This window comes from Dendropsophus ebraccatus, chromosome 3 (assembly GCF_027789765.1).
Source record: "Dendropsophus ebraccatus isolate aDenEbr1 chromosome 3, aDenEbr1.pat, whole genome shotgun sequence".
NCBI lineage: Eukaryota > Metazoa > Chordata > Amphibia > Anura > Hylidae > Dendropsophus > Dendropsophus ebraccatus.
In genome coordinates this window covers 93,494,057-93,518,636 of record NC_091456.1, presented here as the reverse complement: position 1 = coordinate 93,518,636, position 24,580 = coordinate 93,494,057, and the positions used below count along the sequence as shown (strand labels likewise).

The following is a 24,580-nucleotide window of genomic DNA, read 5'->3' as shown; positions in this document are numbered from 1 at the left end:
TTTTATTACCAACAGGCCAAACAGTTTTGCAACAGATATATGAAAAGTATATATATATAATTCCTTGTGACATTATAAACCATGTCGGTCAGCATTTCTGTGTAAATGAATATGTTTTGAAGGAAGAGACAGAGTTGATAATTGACCTTTGTCTCTGGTCAGACACTCTTATACTTCACTCAGGCATCTGTTGTCCCGCTTGTAGCCGCAGTTGTGGGCGGGACCACAGATATGCATGCCCACCTGTGTGAAAGGGCATGTTCACCTGCATTCATGATAGGGGATCCGTGCTGCAAATGTGGGCCCTATAATGGCTCACTCCAACACATACCCATAGTAGGTAAGGTTGTGTGTATGGGGCCATAGAAATGAATGGGTCTGTACTTTGTCTGTGTCCGCAGACCCGCAGGTACAGACAGAATAAGCGGATGTCTGAAAGGGGCCTCAGTGTGTGCTCAGTGGAGGTCTGCTCTCTGGTATCCCTGCTATCACTATGTATGAATGTGGATGTTGAAGTCACATAAAACCCCCTTTAATCCTTTCTTGGTGGGAAAAAAAGTAATACTTACCTGCCTAATCCCCTGCTGCTTTCCTTTAGACAGAGCCTGATCCTGGTTGATCTGCATGGCCTGTCTTTCTCTCAACATGAATTCTTGCTCAATCAATCACTGGCCACTACAATGACCCACATAACCAGTGATTGACTAAGTGGGTATTTCTTGCACATCAAAAGACTCTGAATTCCCTGCCACTATAAAGACTGCAGTGGTGTGGATTGGGCAGGATTGTATATTGTGGATTAAAAAATCTAAGATGTTTTATTGCAGAAAAAGCACCACACTTAAAGTGTCCCTGTTGTTATAGCTTTTAAAATCTAAATCAACTATAGATGTGAAATAAAGCGAGTTTACAATATACATTCATTATTTTTTTTTTGTTATCATGCTGTAAAACAAAGCTGAACTTCCAGAAATCCAGGTCCAGTCTATGAAGGCAGATTTGCTGGTTGAAAAAAACAGACTAAACACAGGAATTGCGGCCAGTACAGAGAGTCACTGCTCAATGTGTCCATTAGTCACATCACAGCCTTCTCTCTTTGAGCGCTCAGATGGCCTGGGAAACACGGGGCTTCCTGTTTTCTGACTGTTTCCTGTTTTTTGAGAAATAAACAGTCAGAAACCAGGAAGTGCCGTGTTTTCCATGATAACTAAAAAAAAAAAAATTATGTAAATTGTAAACTTGCTTTATATCACATGTAATGTCGATTTAGATTTAGAAAGTTCTAGTGATAGTGACACTTTAAGGTATTGCAGTGTGATATTGCAGCTAAGTTTTATTGAACTGAAAACTAAGCTGAGTTGTTAAGCCACACACAACCTGAGGACAAGGGTGAATCTGTTTTTTTTTTTTTAAAAAAAAAGCATGTTTTTATATTCCTGGATAACCCCTTATGTTGTGGGGCCTAACAACTTGGCAAAGCATCGCAGCAAAATGACATGTTAATGAATAGATCTCCTGTGATGGCAGCTTTCACTTTTGTGGGCAATAAAAGGCCTCCTGCATATGAAGTTAAATGTAATCTGTATATTACATGGATTTTGAATATGGTGTCAACCAATTTTTATGGAGCCATAAATTCCACTGTACTAATACTGTGGTAGACAAATGCTGAGTTCATGCAAATAGGGTGGGAGACGTCTTAATCTAGCTGAGTCAGGCAGAAAGAAGCTGGAGAGGAGCCACTAGGTTGACATTCCTTCCCATAGCCGACTTTTTTTTTTTTTTAAGCAGTTTTTTTTTAAATGCTGCAAATCGGGGTGTTTGTTGGCATTTCATGTTACCTGTGTGTTGTGCAGCTTGAATCTGCTGACAGGTTACCTAAGACTGTATTCATACAGTTGCTTAATCCTGCTATGACCCCATATTGTACTTTTAGGTGCCTCCTGTTTTATATGGAAGCACACACAGGTTTTTTTTACATAGATTCATACAGAATCCATAAGGCTTTATTATGACATTGCAGATTCATTGCAGATCACATCATAGTAATGCTCACGTTAGTCGGATCCAGCACTGTGTCCTGGTTTCCATTTTTAACAGAGACCACAATGTAGTTGAGAACAAGGGCCTCTTATAAAAGTGTTGCTTGTTCCAGTGCATTTCATATTACTCTGTTACTTTATTAATAATACTAATATTATTTTACTTATATAGTGCCAACATATTTAATAGCACTTTACAATTCTGGGGTACATACATAGCCAAGATCAGACTTTTCCTTACAGACAGTGCTTGGTGCCTACAGGTCTGTAATGACAACTCTAGGAATACCATGGGCCACTGTACAGACTCCCCTGTTCACAGTTTTTCCATGTTCATGGATCCTAGGGCTAGGTTCCCACCTATACAGAACTATATTCTGTGGTATGTGTGGGAAACACAGGAGAACGGTTTGGCAGGACATGATAAAGTTTGTCCCCGCCAGAGCTATTCATTTATTTGTACTGAAAGTAGTTGTATAGAAATATAAATGTGCAAAACATATGTGCAATTATAAGACATGAAGAAGTGAGTGTAGTGGGGACACACTGTGGTATACATTGGCAAACCATTCTTCTGGTTCCTGTGTTTTCCAGGTATCCAACTTCTGCAGCCGTTGGTAATCAAATGTAGAGCATTACAGCTCAGACAAACCCAAGCGCACTCAAAGTTGGCCTATCTCTACATAGTATACAACAAAATGTAGTCTCTGACAGGTATGAACCTAGCCTTGAAGGGGTATTACGTTATCAGATTTTTTTTTTTTTAATAGAACTGTTACACCAAAATATGTAACATAATAATATAGTGTGAATTGTAAAGGAGAGCTGAGAGAATTCTGGGAGTTGTACTAAGCAACTGCTCAACCAGGCAGTACTTAAAGGACATGGTAGGGAAGAGCATTAGAAACAAGTTGACACACACTGACTCAGATTTTTGGTGATTTCATGACTGTGCCAGACAGGTAAGCAATGCTATATAATTCTGCTGAAATTTAATTTCTTTTTAAATGACGTCGGAGGGCCCCTTTAAAGAGATATTATGGCATGGATTTTGAGCTGGCAGATTTTTTTTATTATTATTATTTTTATCTTTAAATTACTATTAAACTTTGTACAAATGTACAAAAAGACATTGTGATTGTAATTCATGTACATGTCACAACACTATACACATCCTATTGCCCAATTACATTCAGTGAAGTACAATATCTGTAGATTTACATCTATGGGGTTTTCTGAACTGTTAACTTTCTTTCCCACAAGGTTTTTTTTTGTCTAGGATAATGTCATACATAGATATATATTAGGGACAGTTATCCTATTGGTTTGTGTAGGGCTGTCTCATGTATTGTTCATTGACCTTTTCAAAGGAGTATGCGATCCCTCTAATTTGACTATATAACTTTATGAATTAGTGGCTTTAGGCCATGTATGAGAACATTGGTTTGTTATTTACAATACATGTTAACATGATAAGCTTTAATGTGAGTATAACTTTTTAGTATATGACTTATTGTAGATGATGGCATGTCTCTTATGGTCTAATCACTAACAAGAAGATGTTATGTAATGTTACGCATTGTTTCTCAGTATGAAGATTAAACGAAGAACAAAAAGGTCACTCCAGATTTATTTGTGGGTCACCCAAGTATGTTAATGGAAATGAAACTTTCCCAGCATTCAAAGAGCTTTTCTACACGTATTGTCTTTTCTCTAAAATGCTTTTGTACAACCAATCGATTAGAGTTTCAGAATGGTGGTGCAGTTGGTAGATTTTAGGCATGCAGAGAAGTTTTGTCACCTGCAATAGAAATAAGGTTTATGATTCCTGCTGCATGTGGTACATGGGAGATGGTACACATGGCTATATTTTGGGTATAATAGGACATAATTAGTGTGCTAAGGAAAGCATCAATTTTGCTGCACCACTTCTCTGGAGTGCTCTACCCAAAGACCTCAGACTCATACCCAACTTTCAGAGTTTCAAGGGTGCCCTGAAGACTCATCTCCTCAGGTTTGCCTAAACCATTCCCTAAACTTGTCTCCCCTTCTGTTGGCCCCTCACATTCTACTCAGTATCTCCCACAGTTCCATGTACTTTTTACGTTTTACCTGTACTCAGACATTTTCATGTGACTGGCTTAACCAAGCCTTATTGGCACTTTCTGACTCTATGTACGATGGCAGTCGCAAATAAAGTACTTGTTGCCTCTCATGTCACCCACAGTCCTCCCAGTGTGTAAGCTAATGCGAGCAGGTCTCTCACTCCCTTTGTTTTTTTTTTTATTTATTCTAATTATTTAATTTTGCAATATGTAAATGTAACCCCTGTATTGTGTGTAAAAAAAATAAATAAAATCTGATGGCGCTATACAAATATTATTATTGTTATAATATGGGAGTCTGTAAATTGTAATATAATACTTAACCCACCAACAAATCTCTGAGGTGTGCCTCCCTATGGCTTTCCTCAAACAAGTGCACACAAATGCATCTGTTTTTTCATAATTTTTTTGCAAAAACGCAGTGTGAACACTATTTGTGTTGGTTGTGGTTGAGGAGGTTTGGGGCGAGTGTTGGAGCGTGGCTGTCTGTGTTGATTGAGCCAGGAACATGGGAGGTGCAGACCAAAGGGCAAACAGTCAGGAACACAAGAAACCGACAGACACCACACAGCACTTGTTGATTCCAGTGTTTCCCCCGGTGCTGTGTGTCGGTTCTCAGCTTCTCAGGTGTTCCTGGCTGTCTGCCCCTCGTTCTGCACCTCCAGTGTTCGTGCCTGTCTGCACCTCCCACACTTGCTCCCACCTCAGCAGCCAGAGCCGACATCGATCGCATCCCCCTACACAACATCGAATGTCAGCCGACAGCTAGCGCCACTTCCGCTGCACTTTCCCCCCACACACCTCCTCCACCTGCTTCCCCCCTGCACCTCCAGTCACCACCAGCCGACTCTGCTTTGGTCTAGGAGACACAGCGGGGGAACTTCCCCCAGCACTGATGTCAGCGGTGGACTTGGCTTGCTCATGTCATGCCCACCTTTGAGACGCTAAAGACCACAAGAGCACCAACACCAACAAAAAAGGAGCATGTCAGAGTTGATAGAAGAGCTTTTTCATCATTTTAGGGGGGTTAGTGGCATGGAAAACCACCCGAACGCCACATAATGCTTAGTAAGTGTATATTACAAACTGACATAGCTAGGGGTTTACTATTTATTAGTGGAAAAAAAGTTTTTTTGTTGGAATACCCCTTTAAGGATTCTGTTTAAGAAGTTATTGAAGGGCTGCCATAGAGTCTCAGTAGGGAAGTTTCTAAATTCTGATGCAAAGGTTGTCTGTAAGGTTGTCTCACAGTAAAATAAATGATTTTTTGGTTTCTGTCGGGTAATGAAGATCTGTGAATATGTTTATGGTATATGCTGGGAGCTTTCCTGAGACATGCTGTAAAAACAACGTAGCAGAAGTCCCAACATGTACTTTACAGTACTGTAATCCTTTTGGGTGGCAAAAGGACGATTGGCCCACCTGAGACACCAGTTCTTGGGTGTAACTGAATCCCCTCTAGTTCTTACATTCATAAGCCATGCTTAAAGCGGCACTATCAGCAGGTTCACTGGCCCGAACCTGCTATGAGCCAGCCGCTAATTACCTCAGGATTCCGGGGCTGTCCTCCTTATACCGGTGTGGTCCGGTATAGTGGTGTTTTTGGCATATTACTGCTATGCTAATTAGCGTGCTCGGAGCATTTAGAGCGTTCCCCATACTCCTGGAGCACCCGCTAGGCCTGCCTACTATGCATCTATGCATAGCTAGGCCGCTTGTTACGGCACATGTGCAGGAAGCAGCCAGTAACAAGCAGCCTAGCTATGAATATATGAATATGCATAGTAGGTGGGCCGGGAGGAGGCAGGCTAGGCGGGCCAAGCGGGTGCTGCGGGAGGATGGGGTACGCCCCAAATGCTCCGAGCAAGCTAATTAGCATAGCAGTAATTAGCCGAAAACATCACTATATCGGACTGCATCGGTATAAGTAGGACAGCCATGGAATCCCAAGGTAATTAACGGCTGGCTCATATCAGCAGATTCACTGGCCCGAACCTGCTGATAGTGCCACTTTAAAGAAATACTCTGGAGATTTTTTTTGTTTGTTTAATTAACTCGTGCCAGAAAGTTATACAGATTTGTAAATTACTTTTATTTTTAAAAACACCAGCCTTCTGGTAGCTATTAGCTGCTGCATGTGCTGCAGAAAGTAGTGACTTCTTTCAAGTCTGAAACAGTGCTCTCTGCTGTCATGTCTGTCCCTGTCAGGAGTTGTCCACAGGAGTAGCAAATCTCTCTTGCTCTCGACAGTTTCAGACATGGACAGAGGTGGCAGCAGAGAGCACTGTCAGATTGAAAAGAATACACCACTTCCTCTGGGGCAAACGGCAGATGAGTTTTCTTTTAAATATGTCATTTACAAATCTGTATTACTTTAGTGCACCAGTTGATTCGAAAGTTTTTTGCCCGGGGTACCCTTTTAGGCTATGTTCACACAACGTATATTTTCTATTAATCACGGCTGTTGTTGCAAATTGCAACACCGGCCGTGATTAATAGAATTTGTAAGGTACATTAAAGTCAGAGGAATCCCTGCCGGAGAGTATACACACTGTATACACTCCTGCCAGGATTCCTAGTAGCGGAAGGAAAAACTGACATGTCAGTTTTTTGCAGCCGATATTCATTGAATAGTGGCCGCACAGAACTGTCAGTTCACATGATGGAAAGTGCGGCTCCGGCCGCACTTTCCATTGTGCGCTTTGGTTAATTGGGATGCAGGTACATCAGAATGCGCCAGCATCCCAATTAAACAGAAATTAAGTTCATCCAGCTGGTACTGCAGTACCTGCCGGGATGAACTTCACTTATGGTAGATAGGGAGGAAGGCACTCCAGCGGTGGGATGGTGCACGAGGTGGGTAAGTCTAGTAGCAGATAAATAGAAGAGCCTGGCACTCATCAGTAGGTTTGCTTATTTATTCAAGTGTAGCAAAGCATCAAAGGTACATTCAGGACGCGTTTCGGCCATACATGGCCTTCATCAGCTTCACTGATCTTCACTGACACCGGCCGTTCTGTGACACGGCCAGGTCACAGAACGACCGGTGTCTTACTAAGTGTGAACCCGTCCTGAAGGTGAGTTTGGTGCACTGAAGTGATTGTTACAGTTAACTCACACATCATGTATAGTGCATACAATAATATCCAACCACAGGGATAATAAAAAATGGACATACTTCAAATGTGCTGAAATGGCTCAGGCTGTTCGATAAATGTAGCACATCTATAGACTGCTTAGTATCAGTTGGCAAAAATAACGCACCAACAGCTATAGTAAGTGTTGGCCATTGATGTCACAGTGCATAGATAATACCATGATGGCACAGTATAGTAGGATAAAACAGAGAATGTAATATATAGAGCTGTCACATACAAATGTAATAAACCAGAGATTTCTGCACTGGGATGATAAAATAGTGATGTCACAGCACAGGGGTCATCACCAAAGTGTAATAAAAGCAAATGAATAATACATCAATGTCACAATTACAGGGATGATAGGGATGATCCGGGCATTGCTGGTCTTTATGGATTTGATGTCTTACTGCAAAGCATTCAGGACCATGAAAAATTGAATTCTGGACTGTTTGAAAATGTACATTAGGTCAAGATGGTCCATGGGCCACTTAGAGACAATGATTTCTGAATAATTTATTACTGACTGGTTTCAGAAGCACTATGCATGTGCACCTAGAAGTTTTTATATGACCTTTTTGCTGACTTTTAGTCAGTCTATAGAATACACATTAGACTGTAACCAATCTGAATTACGTACAGTAGAAATTAAGTGGTTTCAAGATTGGAGGGATTTAATAGGTTTAACAACGTATACATCCATATCTCTCCTACCCTCCTCCTTTTTTCATTTCCGTGCATGACTAGTGACTCAGTCCCTTTGGGACTGTTTTAGCCATCTTGCATAAAAGCAGGAATACAGGTGCTAGTGTTGCTCAGTACCATTTTCTAGTCTTTAGAACCCCCCACCATGTTTCCTAACAGCCAACTGGAGATTGGGAAGTGCCAGGGGAAATACTTATTTGGAGATTGTGGGCAGAAAAGAACAACCTGCCAAATCCATTCTACCACAGAAATCTGTGCAGTTGTAAAGTTTATTAGTTTTGAATTTTCACCAGTCACTGAATCTCGTTTTTTTATATACATGTAGGCAGGCACCACTCCAAATATAGACTGAGTGCTAGTCCAGCCAGACCAAAAACCATCACATGTAAACAAAGAGGAAAACGGTCTGAAACAAAAAGATTTGCACCTCCAAAATACAATCCATATGCTTTATTCAAATTCACAAAAACACTAGCAAATTTAAAAACATTAAAAAACTCCTCCCACCACTGGACAAATTAAGGCACAGTGTGAACTGTTCCATTTTACATAAAAGAGATAAAATATATATCATAACAGAGATAAAATGTATAAAGTTTTTTTAAACTGGCTGCAAGAGAAAAAAAATCACAAAAACAATAATAGGATCACATTGCTTTCCCACGGATGGACCAGGCAGATTACCCCACGCGTTCCGTCACATGGACTTCGAATTTCAATCCTGGAGTGTGTGGGGTTAATCTGATAGCAATGGGATACTCAGGGTGATTTTTATTCTTTTGTAGACATCTTTTTATTCGCCTTGGATGTATTGTTCTATTTTTGGTATCACGGGCACTTGCACTTTGTGGCACTTTAGTCTTTACATATATTTGCACTTTTTACTTTATATATCTTATATTTTTGCTATCTCTGTACCATTATGTAGGATGGACAAGTTCACACTGCCTTATTTTGGTAAGTGGTGGGAGGAGTTTTTTAATAATTTTTAAATTTGCTAGTGTTTTTGTGAATTTGATAGCATATGGATTGTATTTTGGAGGTGCAGACCTTTTTGTTCCAGACCGTTTCTTTGTTCACATACGAATCTAGGTTTTTGACAAGGCTTTCTATGGGCACCTTTGGAGCTACAGAGTATGCCAACAGTGTCAAGTGACACCGTTTCGCTCCCCTAGGATGTGCCGTATGCACATAACTGAGCACTGCAGGTATATCTTTAGAGCTATATTGGTGATGGTGACATTAGACTCCATGGAATTGTGCTGAATTTGTAAGTCATTAACATACCTGAAAAACTCTGCAAATTCACTTATACACACACATACATGTAGTGTAGAAAAGAATCTCACTCTCTCTCTTTATATATAGATTTTTTCCCTATATTTATGTATCTATACAGTTTATCACCACTATACAGAGGTGGTATTAGGACATGTAGCATAATCTAAATATTCAGGCATATATGTTTTCTATGTGTTTAATATTTTATTACTGCTGTTGTGTATTCCTCTGTCCTTGCACAGCAATTGTATTGAGTCTTTGTCCATTAAGAGAGTGCATAAACAGTGCAGAGAGCCTCTTCATACCCTGGAGACACAGTCTCTTGAGGTTTTCTTACTCAGGCCTATTAAATATTCTTAGCAATTGCAAACAACTACTGTCTGAGAAGCAACCTCTTGACATATGAAATATCCGAATACATTTCAAAACGATTCTGGATTTATTCAAGAGGGCCAGTTGTTTTCTTGGCTTAACCATGGTGCTGTCCATCTCTCTTTACAAGCGTTTAAATGGAATGCCCAACTATCCTTAGCTGCTGCCTCATCTTCTGCCCTCATGATGTTTAACAGAATTAAGACTAAGGCCTTATTCACACATTCCAAGGAGTTGTCCGTGATCATGTATCCATGATCATGGACAGTTTTATAGCTCATTCCTTTCTATTGGGCTATTCACATGGTCCTTTTTTTCACAGATCTCAAAACCGTTCCGTGAAAAAATAGGACGTGTCGTAACTCGGACAAGATCACAGCACTGATTCCCCCATAGAAGTCTATAAGATCTGTGTTTTTCATGGATTTCACAGATCTGACATCCATGTACATCAATGCAATCCGTAAAAAGTACAGATGTGATATGATCAGTGTAATTTAAAAAAAACTTTAAACAGATCCTCGAAAAACATGGACACAGATGCAAAACAGGTTTTTTTGAGGATCATGGAGGTAGATAGTGGACTTCATCAATGGACCTTGAAAGTCGCTGAATATGTGAAAGCAGCCTAAAAGAGTGTATTAGGGCAACACCGCTCTGTGGTATAGTTCTCTGGTGCTGAGGACCATGGTCCTTCCCATGTTGTTAGATTCTGTTTGAGAAGCAATTGTCTGAAACTGTATAAACCTGTTAATTGTTTATTAAAGAGGCCATTAGATTTACTGTGTACACGCAGCAGGAGGGCTCTGGGGTGTATTGAAGAAAGAAGCAATGCACTAGACGTCAATGTATTTTATTCCTCCTGAAGTCCGTCTATAGTGTGTCCTGAGGAAGTTTATCTCTTAAAAGACAAAGAATGCTTTGAATTTGTGTCAGTTCAACCTTGCAGGATTGCAGGCTGCCAATTAGGATGCAGGATTGTGTGCTGCCAATGCTTGTCCCTGCATAAAAGAGTTCCTAGGATCGTAGCTGAGCAGGGACGTGCAAATGAACCCATTTACTTGAATGTGGCCCCTGCTGGAGTTTTCATATTCAGCAAGGGGCTGAGCATCATGGTATTCAGAATCTGTGTATGGTGGTGTGGGGGTACAGTGGTTGGATCATAAAGTAGTGATGTATCTGAGGAGACTGCCCCGGCAAAACCATGTCCCGGAAAGTTCCGCCCCCGCCGCAGGAAGCCCCCCTTCCAGCGCAAGTGATGTCACTGATGCAGAGCAGGGAGAGGAGTCCGTGGGGGACTAGAGGAACCATATGGTGAGTTAAGTATAGCTTTTTTTTTTTTTTTTATACAGATGGAGGGACAAGAGGATGCTGAAGGGGGTACTGGTATGATGATGAAGGGACAGGAGGAGAATGAAGGGGGAAGTAGTATGATGATGGAGAGGCAGGAGGATGAGAGGGGTAGTACTATGATGATGGAAGGGCAGGAGGATGAAGGGGGTAGTAGTATGATGATGGAGGGGCAGGAGGATGATGAAGGGGTAGTAATATGATGATGGAAGGGCAGGAGAATGAAGGGGGTAGTAGTATGATGATGGAGGGGCAGGAGGATGAGAGGAGTAGTACTATGATGATGGAAGGGCAGGAGGATGAAGGGGGTAGTAGTATGATGATGTAGGGGCAGGAGGATGATGAAGGGGTAGTAATATGATGGTGGAAGGGCAGGAGAATGAAGGGGGTAGTAGTATGATGATATGGGGTGCAGCTGCATCATATGGGTATAAACTACCAGTATGTACAGTTAGTAAAATGCTGGCTCTGAGTCTCAGCGTGCTCTGAGTGGGGTGTGTAATATATTGGGGACCTGAAACTGGGTGTGTAATATACTGGGGACCTAATACTGGGGTGTGTAATATACTGGGGACCTTACACTGGGGGTGTGTAATGCTGCTTTTGTGGTGTTCTGACTGTAAATTCTAACTGGAAAATTTGGAAGCCACACCCATGATAGGCCACACCCCACTGAGACCACACCAACAATAAGCCACACCTCTTTTAACGCTAAAGTGTCCCTGGGAAAAAAATGTCAAATGTTGGCAGCTATGTATATCCTGGTGACACACCATCACCTAAGTAGATACTTCTGTAGCACTGGAATTGTATCCCCAATGTTCAGGGATTAAGATATTCTTTCCATTAGTACCACCTACACTAGGAGTTTGGTTTTGGATCACCTAATATTCCTCTGGTGAATACATTTTTTTAAATCAACTGGTATTAGAAAGTTATATAGATTTGTAATTTACTTTTATTTAAAAATCTCAAATCTTTCAGTTCTCATCACCTTCTGTATGCCCTGCAGGAAGTGGTTTATTTCTTCCTGTCTGACAAGTGTATATAACTTTCTGACACTAGTTGATTTAAAAGAAAGAACATTTCACCGGAGTACCCCTTTAGGCCACGTTCACACGTAGCAAAAGTAGCAGCCTCCCTGCCATAATGGGAGGCTTGCGCGGCTCCTCTCTCTGTTCCGCCAGTTTTGCTACGTATGAACGTAGCCTAAAAGGTGGCGTTGGATGTCTATTTCTTTTCTTTTTTTTTTTTTTTTTTAAATACAGCAGGGTAGGTTAAAAAAATAAAAAAAAGCAGCATCCCCTACCACTGCTGTTCATATGCCCACTGAGTTCTTGCTGATAACTGCTTGCTTGGTCCCGTGTCGGCACACAGGAAATGCCTGCTCAGCAAATCACTGGCTACTTCTGTGACCTGCCACTACCAGTGATTGGCTGAGCTTTTCTGTGTGTTGAGACCAGGAGTTGTGATAATGGTAGTAATAATAATAAATGTCAGTCAACCCATGGCTTTCCCTTTTATATACTGTTCTGTCCTACTAATAATCTTTTACATATTGCTAACCACTCCTGTGTTTCTGCAAGGTCACACTAAAATAGGCCTTCGGCATATGAATGTAATGTATGATTATGGCAGTTACAAGAGAGATGTTGTGTGATGTTGTTGTAAATGATAAAATATATATATACTTTTAGGAAATGTTCAAATGCTTTCTATGTATTACATATCAAGATTGATGTGCTAAAATATATTACTTGTAAGCCCCATGCATTTTGTATAAACTTTATCATAGTGCATCTGTCAGTGGAGAAAGTGTCTGGATTATTCGCTTCAGACGACTGTGACCCAATTTATGACCTAGTAGGATATGAGCTTAGATGTGTAGTTTTTGTTGGAAACAAGGGAGATTGGTAATCTGTGTGTGGCAGATTTCTGTCAGAGCCGGGGCCTGCATGATGCAGTGGAGGGAGAACGACAGGCTGTGTGACCTTAATCCAAGGATACAAGGTGAGTTAAGGGGGTCTGGAGGAGGGGAGGGGTCTGCATGATGAAGAGCAGTCTAGGACGACTGAGATAAAACGAGTTGAGATAAAACATTTTAGCATTAAATAAAATTTTGAGTGTTCTATTTACATGCCTGGAGATTAGATATTTGAGCAGAATGCATAAATATTTTCTAATAATCACATTTCAGCATGTACTATATGTGCACATCCTCTTAGTTAGCATGCATTTACTGTGCATTGGTTATATGTAGTCTGTGTATACCTATATTAATGGGATGGGTAATCCAGTGAAAGGTCTGACACCCTGATCACTACCCTTATCTATTATATTTCTCTTCCATCATATGTACCTTGTAAGAAACGACATGCTTACACCAAGTGATTATTGTGGAATGACAATAAAGATTGACCGTGGCAATAATCAATTTGTGAGCGATCAAACAATAAGAGTAAATGATTGTTGCTGGTTCTTGAAATTGATTGCTGCAAGTGACACCGTGTTACCTTAGTTTGTCATCCATAGAAAAGTTCCAGTAGCCAGGCATTCACTAATAAATTGCTACCTCTAAAGGGTTCTCAAGTGAGTGGGTAAGGGGAAAAACAGATCAAGTCATGACTATTCTGAACATCTGACTATAGTCACACTCAAGTACATACACAGAACTGGTGACAGATGAACGTATTCGCTGGTATAGGCTGCCCATTTAAAGGTACAGTAAGATAGATTATTCCTATGATCCTTTTTTCTTGTTTATGTTCAGAAGGACCTGTTGTCAACCCCCAAAATGAGATGTTGCTACCATTAAATAGGTTAAGATGTCTTGCTTACACACGTTTTTACAGTTTCTTGATACATCTACATTCTAGAGACATGTGGGTTTATAGATTCTCTGACAATTGTCAATAGTCAGATGAGCATGAACTTCATTTTTATAAAGGGGGTGAATATCAGTTGATGGGTAGGGTAATACAGTGAAGGTGTATGTATTAGGCATACACACTCCTTAAAGGGAAACTGACAGCACAAATGTGCATATATCTGCGCTGCCAGTTTCCAGACACCGATAACAGGAGCATCGCATACATACCTATGATCCAGTGTCTTCAGTAAAAAGCATCTTCATTCTGGGATAACTGTGTCACAGAGGTGTGTCTGTGACACTGTCAGCACCAACCCCGCACAGCCTCTGCCTCCCCGATCTACCACCTAAAGATACAATGGCGGTCTGAGGCTGTGCGGTGTGGACGCTGACAGTGTCCCATTAGTTTATAACAGTTGGTTTTCACTGCAAGTAAGACGGATTGTGGTAAAGTGTCTGCACTGTTGCATGGCAACAGCAGGGTCACAGTTTAGAGAGGAAACCAGGAAGTGAATAGATCCATGGGGAAGAACAATAGTACAGGGATGTAAGTTATTTTATATGTATGTGGTACACTTCCGATTTTACTTTGCTTTGAGTAACCACCCCTTTAATGAAAAAATATTCATACCTCACTCTCAGACAAATTATAAACCTCAGGAACATAAGGATGTATCAAGAAACTGCAAAAAGGTGTGTAATCAGCCTTAGCTATTTCCTGATTATAACATCTCATTTGTCAAGAGTTTGATATAGGTCCTCTTTAAGTGGCGACACCTTTAATCTGTTTGGGACCATTAGGTTGTGTTCACACTTTCGGGTGTTTAATTGCAGTTATTTAATACAAAGCCAGGACCTGATCATACATTGAGAACTTGTATAAAATTAATGCTGAGACTTTGTATTCAATTGAAATAAAAAATTGAACGTGTAAACACATCCTTAGATTGACATTGTTACACAATGATATTGTGTTTTATGGTCTGCCAAACCACAGATTTGTTGTCCTATCAAAAAAAATAAATATAACCACAGCGGCATTTGTATGTCATCCATATTTGTAAGAAAGAAAAAAAAAATAGAGGAAGGTGCCTAAGAAGGGCAGACGCAGATGGCAATCTGTATGCCGTCCACAATTTTCATGGACCCACTTCTTTTCACAAATCCGTGCCGCATATACGGACCGTATAATGACAGGTCCTTTTTAATTTTATTATTTTATTGCTGTATGGATTGCAGCCCCAACATGGATCTCTGGCAAAAATAGTTGTGACTTCTACACCAATCTCTCTGGTCAAAAGGCCTGGGGAGTAGGGGAGTTATATTATTCCACTAAAATGTAAACTAAAAGCAACAAAAAATATTAAAAACACATCCTCCTGTGTCACTGTAATAAATATACTGTTTTCTGATACATCAGTAAAAATGGTTGTGTGCATTGACCCATAGAAATCAATGGGGCCTATACTGCCTGCAAGTGTTCTCACTGATTTACCTATGACGTTTGAGGCCAGATATCGTTGTTGTGATTTCCTTTATTGCAAGTGCATGTGTGTGTGAATGCATTATAATGGAGAGATTACATGATTTTTGTAAAATCCCACTTGGAAGGTTTAATGTGCTGAGGTTTTGTGGTGAAGTATTGATCAGAATTTGCCGTTGAGGTTGCCTGAGCCATCTGCCGAGTAGCATACAAGGATCAGCTGTTTTTTGCACAGAGAGACTGTATAGTAAATCTCCATTTTCATAGCTTGATGCCAGCTGCTGTGGCACTGCGTTGGTTAAGTCTGGTGCCGTTCTGTGTGACTTTGTCAGAAGGATAGCCAACACATTGTACTGCAGTCACGTTACTGAGACTCCTCCCAGCAGCATGAATGGGAGAATTCATGGTACAGAACACCCTCTCATGATCTAATAAGATGCACAATTCTCAACTGTCCAATCAGGGGCAGGGATCTAGGTCCATTCACTGCATGCAAAGATGCTAGGCTTGTTATGCAGGTTTACCAGGACGTGAACCTACAATAGACTAAGCATATACCAGCACTCCTGTAGGCATCCACCCCACTGCAGTGATTACCTATGAATATGTTATGTGTCACTATATTTATACTGCTTGTGTAATTTTGTGTAAATATAGACCCTTTGTCATGCGTTTTTTAATATGTCAGCACTAACAGAATGAAGAGAAGAAAGTGCAGGATGTGTTTATGTGTATAATGATAGTAAGTTTACTATGTTACTTAGGTCATACACTATATGAAAATTCTGCTGTCTGCTCCTACTGCAGAGACTGTAGAGGAGATCTCCCAAATATTGCCTCAGTTTATTCCCAGGGGTTTCATGTCATGGGATTAGGTAACCATGTGCTATTTTAAGCATACATAAGGGGAAACCAGTACTATGGTTGTACAGTTGTGCAAGATAAGGGTTACCAACTACCTAGTGAATAGGTGAGAAAAGTTAGAAGAGTGGGGATTGGACCAGTCCTATAGGCTTTGGACGCCTTCTAATATAAAAACATTTAGGGGCAGACGCATCAATACCTGTTTTATTTTTTATACTGCATTTAATTTAAATTTCCTCACCTACACTGCTCACATGTCGCTTTGGCCAAACCTGAGCTGTAATTGTTGCTGGTGATTACACCATTTTTTTTTTTTTTGTTTCTCCTGTTCTTAGGCAACCCATTGATTTATATAAGCATGGGGTAAAGCTTAAAGGGGTTGGCCACTTTGAAGAAAAATAGCTCAGTGTACAGAATTAGTAACTGTACTCACTGCACTGATAGCAGCTCCCTTTGTACTTCATAGAGCTAAACTCAGACTCCCTTCCTCCAGGCCATGGCTGCCCTGCTCTTTGGTGAGGCTGTCCATAAGATAGTGAAGCATAGAGGAGCATGTGACCATGCCCCACCTCCAGTGTCTACAACCGAGCCTGTAAATTTCTATGGTGGACACTGAGGGCTGAGCATGGTCACATGCTCCTCCATGCCAGCCATCTTATGGACAGCCTCACTGCAGGGCAGCACAGCCTGGAGGAGGGGAGTCTGATTTTAACCCTATGGGGTACACAGGGAGCTGCTGTCAGTAAGTGCAGGGAATTCTGGGATAATGAACACTTACTGTCAGGTTTCCTCACAAATTACAGATGATCTGCACCCGCACTTCACACTGAACTTGGCCGGTAGCAATTTGCCCCCATTCACTGTGTAGTGGCGACCTGAAACGGCAGCTTAGCTCCTTAGCTACACATAGGAACAAATAACACCTCAGCTTACATTTCTCAAAATGGAATCAGATTGGTTGTTGTCTATCTGACACACAAATGTATCCAATTTTATCTCGGATATCTCTGGGCCATTGGGTGTAGTAAGGTGTGACTAACTTGGGTGCTTCATAATACATCCTAATGTAATATGGATATGGAGTCCATTGGAATGTGTGATGTGCTCTGTTTCTTCTGTGGGAGAAGAGATGATATCAATGCTTTGTGCTGAGTTGTCTTACTTAAAATGTATTATTCCAGTGCATCAGTGGGAGATTAAGAGATTTCCAGTCAGAAAGCCTTCCTAATGGCTTCATATACTGTCAGCATTGTAAATCGGACATATTTACAGTAAAGTCCCTCCATCTAGATTCATTTGAAGCACAAGCATATAACATTCTCAGTAGCTTTTTATAGCAGTGTATACAAACAATTATTGTTGTGGTAATACATTCAGTGTTACGTGTAGAGTGTTGCATGTAGACTCAAGGCCTACAGACCAAATGCGGCCTGCTACATCATTTTGTGTGACCCACGAGTAGCCGCCGGTTATCTAGACTTAGAGAAACATGGTTGCTTTTTTCCCCACAAATGGCACCACTCTTGTGGTTGTGTTTGGTATTGCAGCTCAGTTAAATAAAGTGACTTGGAGCTGAATTATAACACCACACGCTTTAAGATTCTTGCACAGTTTCCACTCATCAGTCTGTGGGGCTTTGAAGTCTGCTCTGCTTTCTGCTGCTCCTCCCCTGGTACTGGAAAAAAGATGGACCCAGTCCTGGGAAACTGGAAGAGGTTTTCACTCATCACTAATGGCAAGAAATGTTCTGCAATACTACAGTAGCTTGCATGTGAGCTTACAGGACAGAAGAAGAGGGACGTTCCCCCTCCTTTGCTGCGGACGTCACTCAGAAGGGAGGAGAAATGGCACTTGGGAAGGCACCAGATAAGAACCTCCCACCTCAGCGAAGTAATCCCGCTTTGTGTACCTTTTTCAGCAGATCAGTTCATGGAAAATGCTGAGTATAAAACCCTACTAGCTGTAAGAGGTGCCCCCTCCGTTATTTTATTTTATTTTTTAACTTTTCTTCTTGCCCTTCTTTTCTTTCCTTTGCTCCCCTCTGCTTTTCTCCTCCCTAGTGGTTTGGGCTTCAGCCCTGGTTGATTACACCATTCATGTTACCTTCCATTTCTGTTACCTTCCATTTGGTTATAATGATTCTTGTATTACTGCCTATGCCTCACAGGTGCTTGTTCAGAATAAAAAAAAATACCTGTGACCTGTCCAAACTCTGGGACCCGCAGCAATTATGGGAATAAGCTCCAAATCACTCTGGAGTAACAGGCTTGGCACTACAAACGGCCCTTTGAAGGCAACCATGGAGCTCATGTGGCCCTCAGTTAATTCTTGAAATCCGCCTTTTACGCCTTGCATTCCTAACATAGCTTTTATTGAATATAAACCAAAGTGGAATGCAAGCACCATAGTGATCATTGGTTTCAATGTAACCCCTTTTAGTCCATGCATTAGATAAAAACATTCAATTAAATGCCCTTTATGCCTGGTGATTTCTAAATGAACCCCTTTAGATACATATAGTTGCAGTAATTTTATGAAAGCACTCTAGCCAACCATTCAAGAGCTGTCCTACAGCCATCACATTTATTATTAATATCCTATCCTACAGGATGACCTTATCCAGCAAGTCATCAGCTTGTACACTTACTATGAGCAGGCAGAGATGTCTTTACATTTACATTGCTTCATCGTAATTCCTGTAAAAAATGGCAAATGAAATGGTGCAGCATACATATCCAGTAAAGTGACGGGCTGTCCCTACCGTCCCCATTATGTGCTGTTGATGCCCATTAAGTGGCCAGTGTGGAACCGTTGTAATTTTTGTTGTTTTGCTCCTATGAAGAAATAAACAATAGTGCATTTCACTAGCACCCAGATATCAAGTTCTACTAGCTGTGCTCTTTTGCTGTATATGACAAATGTGAGCAGAAGGAATCACAGTAATGCTCCTACAATGTAACACTATATGGAAATAGGATCATATTCCTGATTAATAATGCAACTGTCCCATCTAGACTGGACTATCATAGAAAATTAAAACTGGCTTCCACTACCATCCCTATGCTGATGACACCCAGCTGTATACCTCTTACATTGACATTACCTCCACACTTCTATGGAACACCAGGACTGTCTCCTCTCCTTAATATCATGTCCTCCTTATAGCTAAAACTGTTGAAACTGCTCACTAGTGCTCTGATTCATTTTTGTATTTACTACTGCAACTCCAGGCTCCTCTTCCTCTCCAACTGTTACACTTATGTCTTCCCCAGTGCCAGTCATTACACTGGTTACCCATCAAATTCAGAATACAGTACACAAGCCTCATGCTCACCCACAAAGCTCTCCACAGTGCTGCACCTCCCTATGTCTCCTCCCTCATGACTGTCTACTAGAGATGGGCGCAACTCGAGCATGCTCAAGTCTGATCGTTTGCCATTTAATTACCGATGGCTAAAAAAGTTGGGTACAGCCCTGAGGCTGCCTGGAAAACATGGATACAGCCATAGGCTGCTTGTGATCTTTAAACTGACTGCCCAGATACTTACATATCTAATTATCTGTACTACAGTTTTCTGGGCTGCATGAACGATACAAGGATTGTTAGTGCAGCCTGTATCTCTTCATTTGTCTTGCTGTTTAAAGGCACTGCAGACAGGCACCGATCTTGCTGATTGGCGATTTGCAGCCCCCACTGCTGACAAATTGCAGCATGTAAAAGGACCCTTAAATAGTTTAGGAGCTCCCGGCAGCATAATAAATGATAATGCTGGGATTTCCGACCTCTGTTCTATACTGCATCATCTGTAATTATGAAGCGAGCACATCGTATGGGGATGTAGGTAGAGACTTTTTTCGTAACTACTCTCAGCCCCAAATAATTAATGGAAGACACAAGTGAAGAACTCCGAGTACCCTCACCTCGTGACCACAATATGGCTAAAGATGCCGTTACTTGCAAGTCATGAGTCATGATTTTAAACAATGTATCATCTTTTGTACACCTCACAATTATTTGCTGATTTGTGTTAGTGCGTCATTTCAAATCCAAATAAACATTTGAGTTTGTGTAATGTGAAAAAATGTAGAAAAGTTCTAGGGGTATGCATATTTTTTCAAGGTTTCCACCACATCTTAGAGGACTCCTTGTCTGTTAAGTGTATTTTAAGCAAACACCGTCTTTGATTTGTACTTCTATTCGGCACATGCCGTTTATCGCTGGAGGGTGAGAGCTGTCGAATACCAGTTGTCACATGAAGTATAGAGCTGTGAACATGCCAGGCAATGCTGGAAATGCTTAAACCCTGTAACAATGTGTTAGCTGTTTGAATGCTAGGCATCTTCACCCCAACAACGCTTTCATTGACTCAGCCACACATTCATAAGATTATTCAGGGTACTGTAGTTTTATGTCAGTAGATAGTGTCTGTCAACTAAAAATGGCTAACTTACTCTGATAGGCTTTGGTCATCTGACTTATAAAGCTGTCTGAAGTGATCTTGCAAATGGAAGCTGCATTCTTGTCAGTAACATTGAGCAATTGCGATATCTGGAATGTTATTATTCTTATTTTTTTCAATATCCCAGGTTAATAAAGTGTGCACAGAAAAAAAGTATAAAAATATATAGCACCTTTTGGTCTTTGTAGGGAAAATATGGGAAATATATCAAGAAGCTTGTGAGGATTGAGACAGATGTTGCATGAGATGAGTTGACTAGAATCAGTGAATCAAATGTGTACATGTATTTGCAAATGATGAGGTATAATATAACAAGGTATAACCCTTTTATAGACTATTACTTTCTTTTTATCAACAAACTACTAACAAAAACCATGTTAATCCAGGAGCTGCAGGAGAGATCCCTTTTTTATTATCCATTTCAGAAGGGTTATCCAGCGCAAGCACATTTTTTACATCCTGTAGCCATATAGGAAAACATAACAAATATGTTATACTTACCTCTCTATGCTCCCCCGCTGTCCCAGTGCAGTCGCTGGTGCTCCCCCGCTGTCCCAGTGCAGTCGCTGGTGTCCCCCACTGTCTGTAGCTGTTGTTACATCCGAGGCAAGCTCGTCTCAGGAGTGACAGGCCACTCAGCCAATCACTGGCTTTGGTGCTGTCCCGTCTCAGTCAGTGATTGGCTGAGCGGGCTGTCATTCCTGAGAAGAGTTTGTCTCGGATGTAAGAACGGCTACAGACAGCGAGGGAGACCGAGGGATTGTGAAGAGGTAAGCATAACATGTTTTGTTATGTTTTCTTACATGTAAAAACTGTGTGAGTGCTGATAACCCCTTATATACGGGATAATAAATGCAAGTAGTACAAAAACTTGTTTACAGGTTGAGGTCTTACAAAACCTCTGCATTCACCAGCCATACTACATTATGGGGGTACTCTCCCAGGACGCCAAGATAAACACCTTGGTACAACTTGTAAATAAGTAAATGTTACTATTACCAAAAGGCATAATAAGGATGTATAAGGTATAAACTTTTGGTTTATATATCAGCTGAACAATACCAACTACAAGAAGACATGAACATTGTATGTTTCATTTGACCAATTAGGTTATAGTGTCTCTAACTTACCAATCCATTTTACCTCACGCTGTAACATGCTTGCCCTGTTGGCCGACATGAAACCTCTAACTTTATCTTCTAACTCACTCTCTCTATACTCCTGTCCACTTTTTCTTTGTATATGCTTATTTTCTTTTATATGAGGTCTGACTGACATATCCCCTTTCACAAGGACATTTTAGAAAATCTAATTCTTGTTTTGTCATACATGCATAATAACCCTTTCACAGATATTTTGGCTATAAGCTTTGTAACCTCCAAACAAGTTCTACTGCTACTTGTATTTTCTATCCTCTGTCATCAGAAAATTACTTATTGTTTAAATAATGTTTTTATGTGAAACAAATTTTTAAAGAATTTTTGGTGACATTTTTTCAAATTTTCCATTTTTCTATGTATATAACAAAATAATTCAGAAATCTTGCAGTTTTCATTCTCACTACTAGGGCAAAAACGGAGCTGAGACTTCCTGCTGTGTCTATGGTGATAAGAGTAGCAACTCCCTGCGGAATGACTTCTTCAGAGTTCACGGAGTATGCTCAGTGATGTTTCACATTCATATTAAAGGGGTTATCCAGCGCTACAAAAACATGGCCACTTTTCCCCCTACTGTTGTCTCCAGTTCAGTTTGCAATTAAGCTCCATTTACTTCAATGTAACTGAGTTTCAAAATCCCACCCAAGCTGGAGACAACAGTAGGGGGAAAGTGGCCATGTTTTTGTAGCGCTGGATAACCCCTTTAAGTCTGTCTATTGTTCTCTATGTTCTTGAGTCTGGCAGGAAAGCATGTCACTAAATGCTGTTAAAACAGCCCAGGCAAGATGGCAGCTCCCATAACAATGTGCAAAAAGTGAGATTAAAAAAAATACAGAAAATAGAAATAGGTTAAAATAAAAGATTTTTTTTTTTGTATCTGACGCTAATTAGTAGTAGAAAATATAGGTGGTGCATGCTTTTTAATTAGATTGAGGAAATGGATGTCTCCCTCATCCCCCCCAGATCAATATGGTCTTTGTGAGTAGTCCATTGATGAATAAAGTATGCACCCATAAAATGTGATATCTTTTTGTGTTATAACCTTGTCATTTCATTTATAAATATACGCAGACCAGAGGGAGCAGTTTATATAAAACAGGATAACTATGATACTCTATACGTGGCACTACTGTATGGGAATTGGTGCTAATTTTTTCTGGGTTGTGAGAACATGTGGAATGGCGTTAAATATTAATAAACATTAATTTAAGACTGGTAGGGATCTGACTTCTGGCACTGCTAATAGAGACCTGACTGCAAGCATTGGTAGGGATCTGACTGCCAGCACTCTTCAGCTCTACTTGCAGTGAGCACTATTGACACGCTAATAAAAGTATATGTTCTGATTAACACGGTATTTAAGTGAATGGAACAAAGCTGCAGCACCTTCAGTGGGATGCTGTCAATCGAACTTGATATTGATGTATTTTACAATTTAAAAAATGTACACAATTTTATTTTATCAATAATTGCTAAAACTTCCCTGCTTGGTTGCTCTTTAACAAAGTGACATGTTGTCTGTCAATCAAATATTTCAGGTTTACATATCACAAGGACAATACCTGCATGTTTTACAAACATTATATCATTTTATTAGTCATTCAGATGCTACATTTTCTTACATTTAGGCTAGGTTCACACTGCGTTTTCAGCATCCGTTTAACGGATCCGTTTTTTTAACATCCAGAAAAATAGGGTCAGCAACGTTTTTTGGTCCGTTTTGGTCCGCCAAAAAAAACGGATCCGTTTTTTTTATAATGGAAGTCAATGGAAAAACGGATGCACACAAATGAATCCGTTTTTTGCAATCCGTTTTTCATGCGTTTTTTGCAAAAAACGGATGCGTTAAACGGATGCTGAAAACGCAGTGTGAACCTAGCCTAAGCGATGTTCATACACGCTTGTTAAGGGCCCTAAACAATGCTGGTGCCATGTTAAGGCTCCCTTTAAGAAATGATAGTCTGCTCAAATTTGTCAGTTGTCTGCCTGTCTAAAATGACCCTTAGCATCTGAAATTGGACCCGAAGTGGTGTCTCTTTGAAAAAATGGATATAAAAAAAGCAGATTGCAAAAAAGTAGTGTGAACCCAGCCTTACGCAGCAGTCATGGATCATTTTCAGGTGCAGTAAATAATATTGTAACTGTGGTTGCCAATAGGATTAGTGACTAAAGTTACTGTTGAAAGGAAGAATACTTTGGATTGATACTTAGTACTAGGAGACACTAGGAAGCAGTCAGACTGTAAGTTAGTTTGAGCTGAGATTAACCATTGAGGTTCTGAGAAAAGGCTACATATGCTACACTATATATAACCAGCTACTTGTTGAGTAACACTATCAAGTTCCTTTGACCTTTGGGCTTTCCAGACATCAACCTGCTTACAGAGGTCCTGCTATTGGGATAAAGCGGTGAAGTAAATCTTCAATATGTGCAGTTTTAGATTGCCATGTTAAAGCTTATCATAGTGATGGATCCTATTAAACCAGACTGTACAAGAAGACAAAACACAGTAGTGCATTGTATTATTGAGGGGAGCTCTCCTTTTATCCTTCTGTCATCCAGTGGCAGTCAGTCAGTGGTGGTTAGTCCTAAACTTTATTCACAGGTTATTGTTTCATCCCTGTTTAGCAAACACACCAGGAAAATCTCCTAACATTTAGGTGAGATGGAGGTTATCACATAGAGCAGCATCACCTATATGCTGTTATGGCATCTGTATAATGAAATCTTGAAGGGGGTAGTCCACCTTTAACAC

At 40.5% G+C, this 24,580-nt stretch overlaps 1 protein-coding gene across 4 annotated transcripts in view; it reads left to right on the top strand.

The window, feature by feature from the left end:
* ANO8 (anoctamin 8) overlaps window positions 1–24,580 on the top strand; it is an 82,148-nt gene that overhangs the window by 8,516 nt on the left and 49,052 nt on the right. Inside the window, exon 1 of one of the 4 annotated variants that reach the window (XM_069964400.1) lies at window positions 14,347–14,408. The exons of the other annotated variants lie outside the window; for them this stretch is intronic. The gene's annotated coding sequence lies outside the window, so the exon portion shown is untranslated. Of the gene's footprint in view, window positions 1–14,346; window positions 14,409–24,580 lie in introns of those variants that run through there. 4 annotated transcript variants of the gene reach the window in all.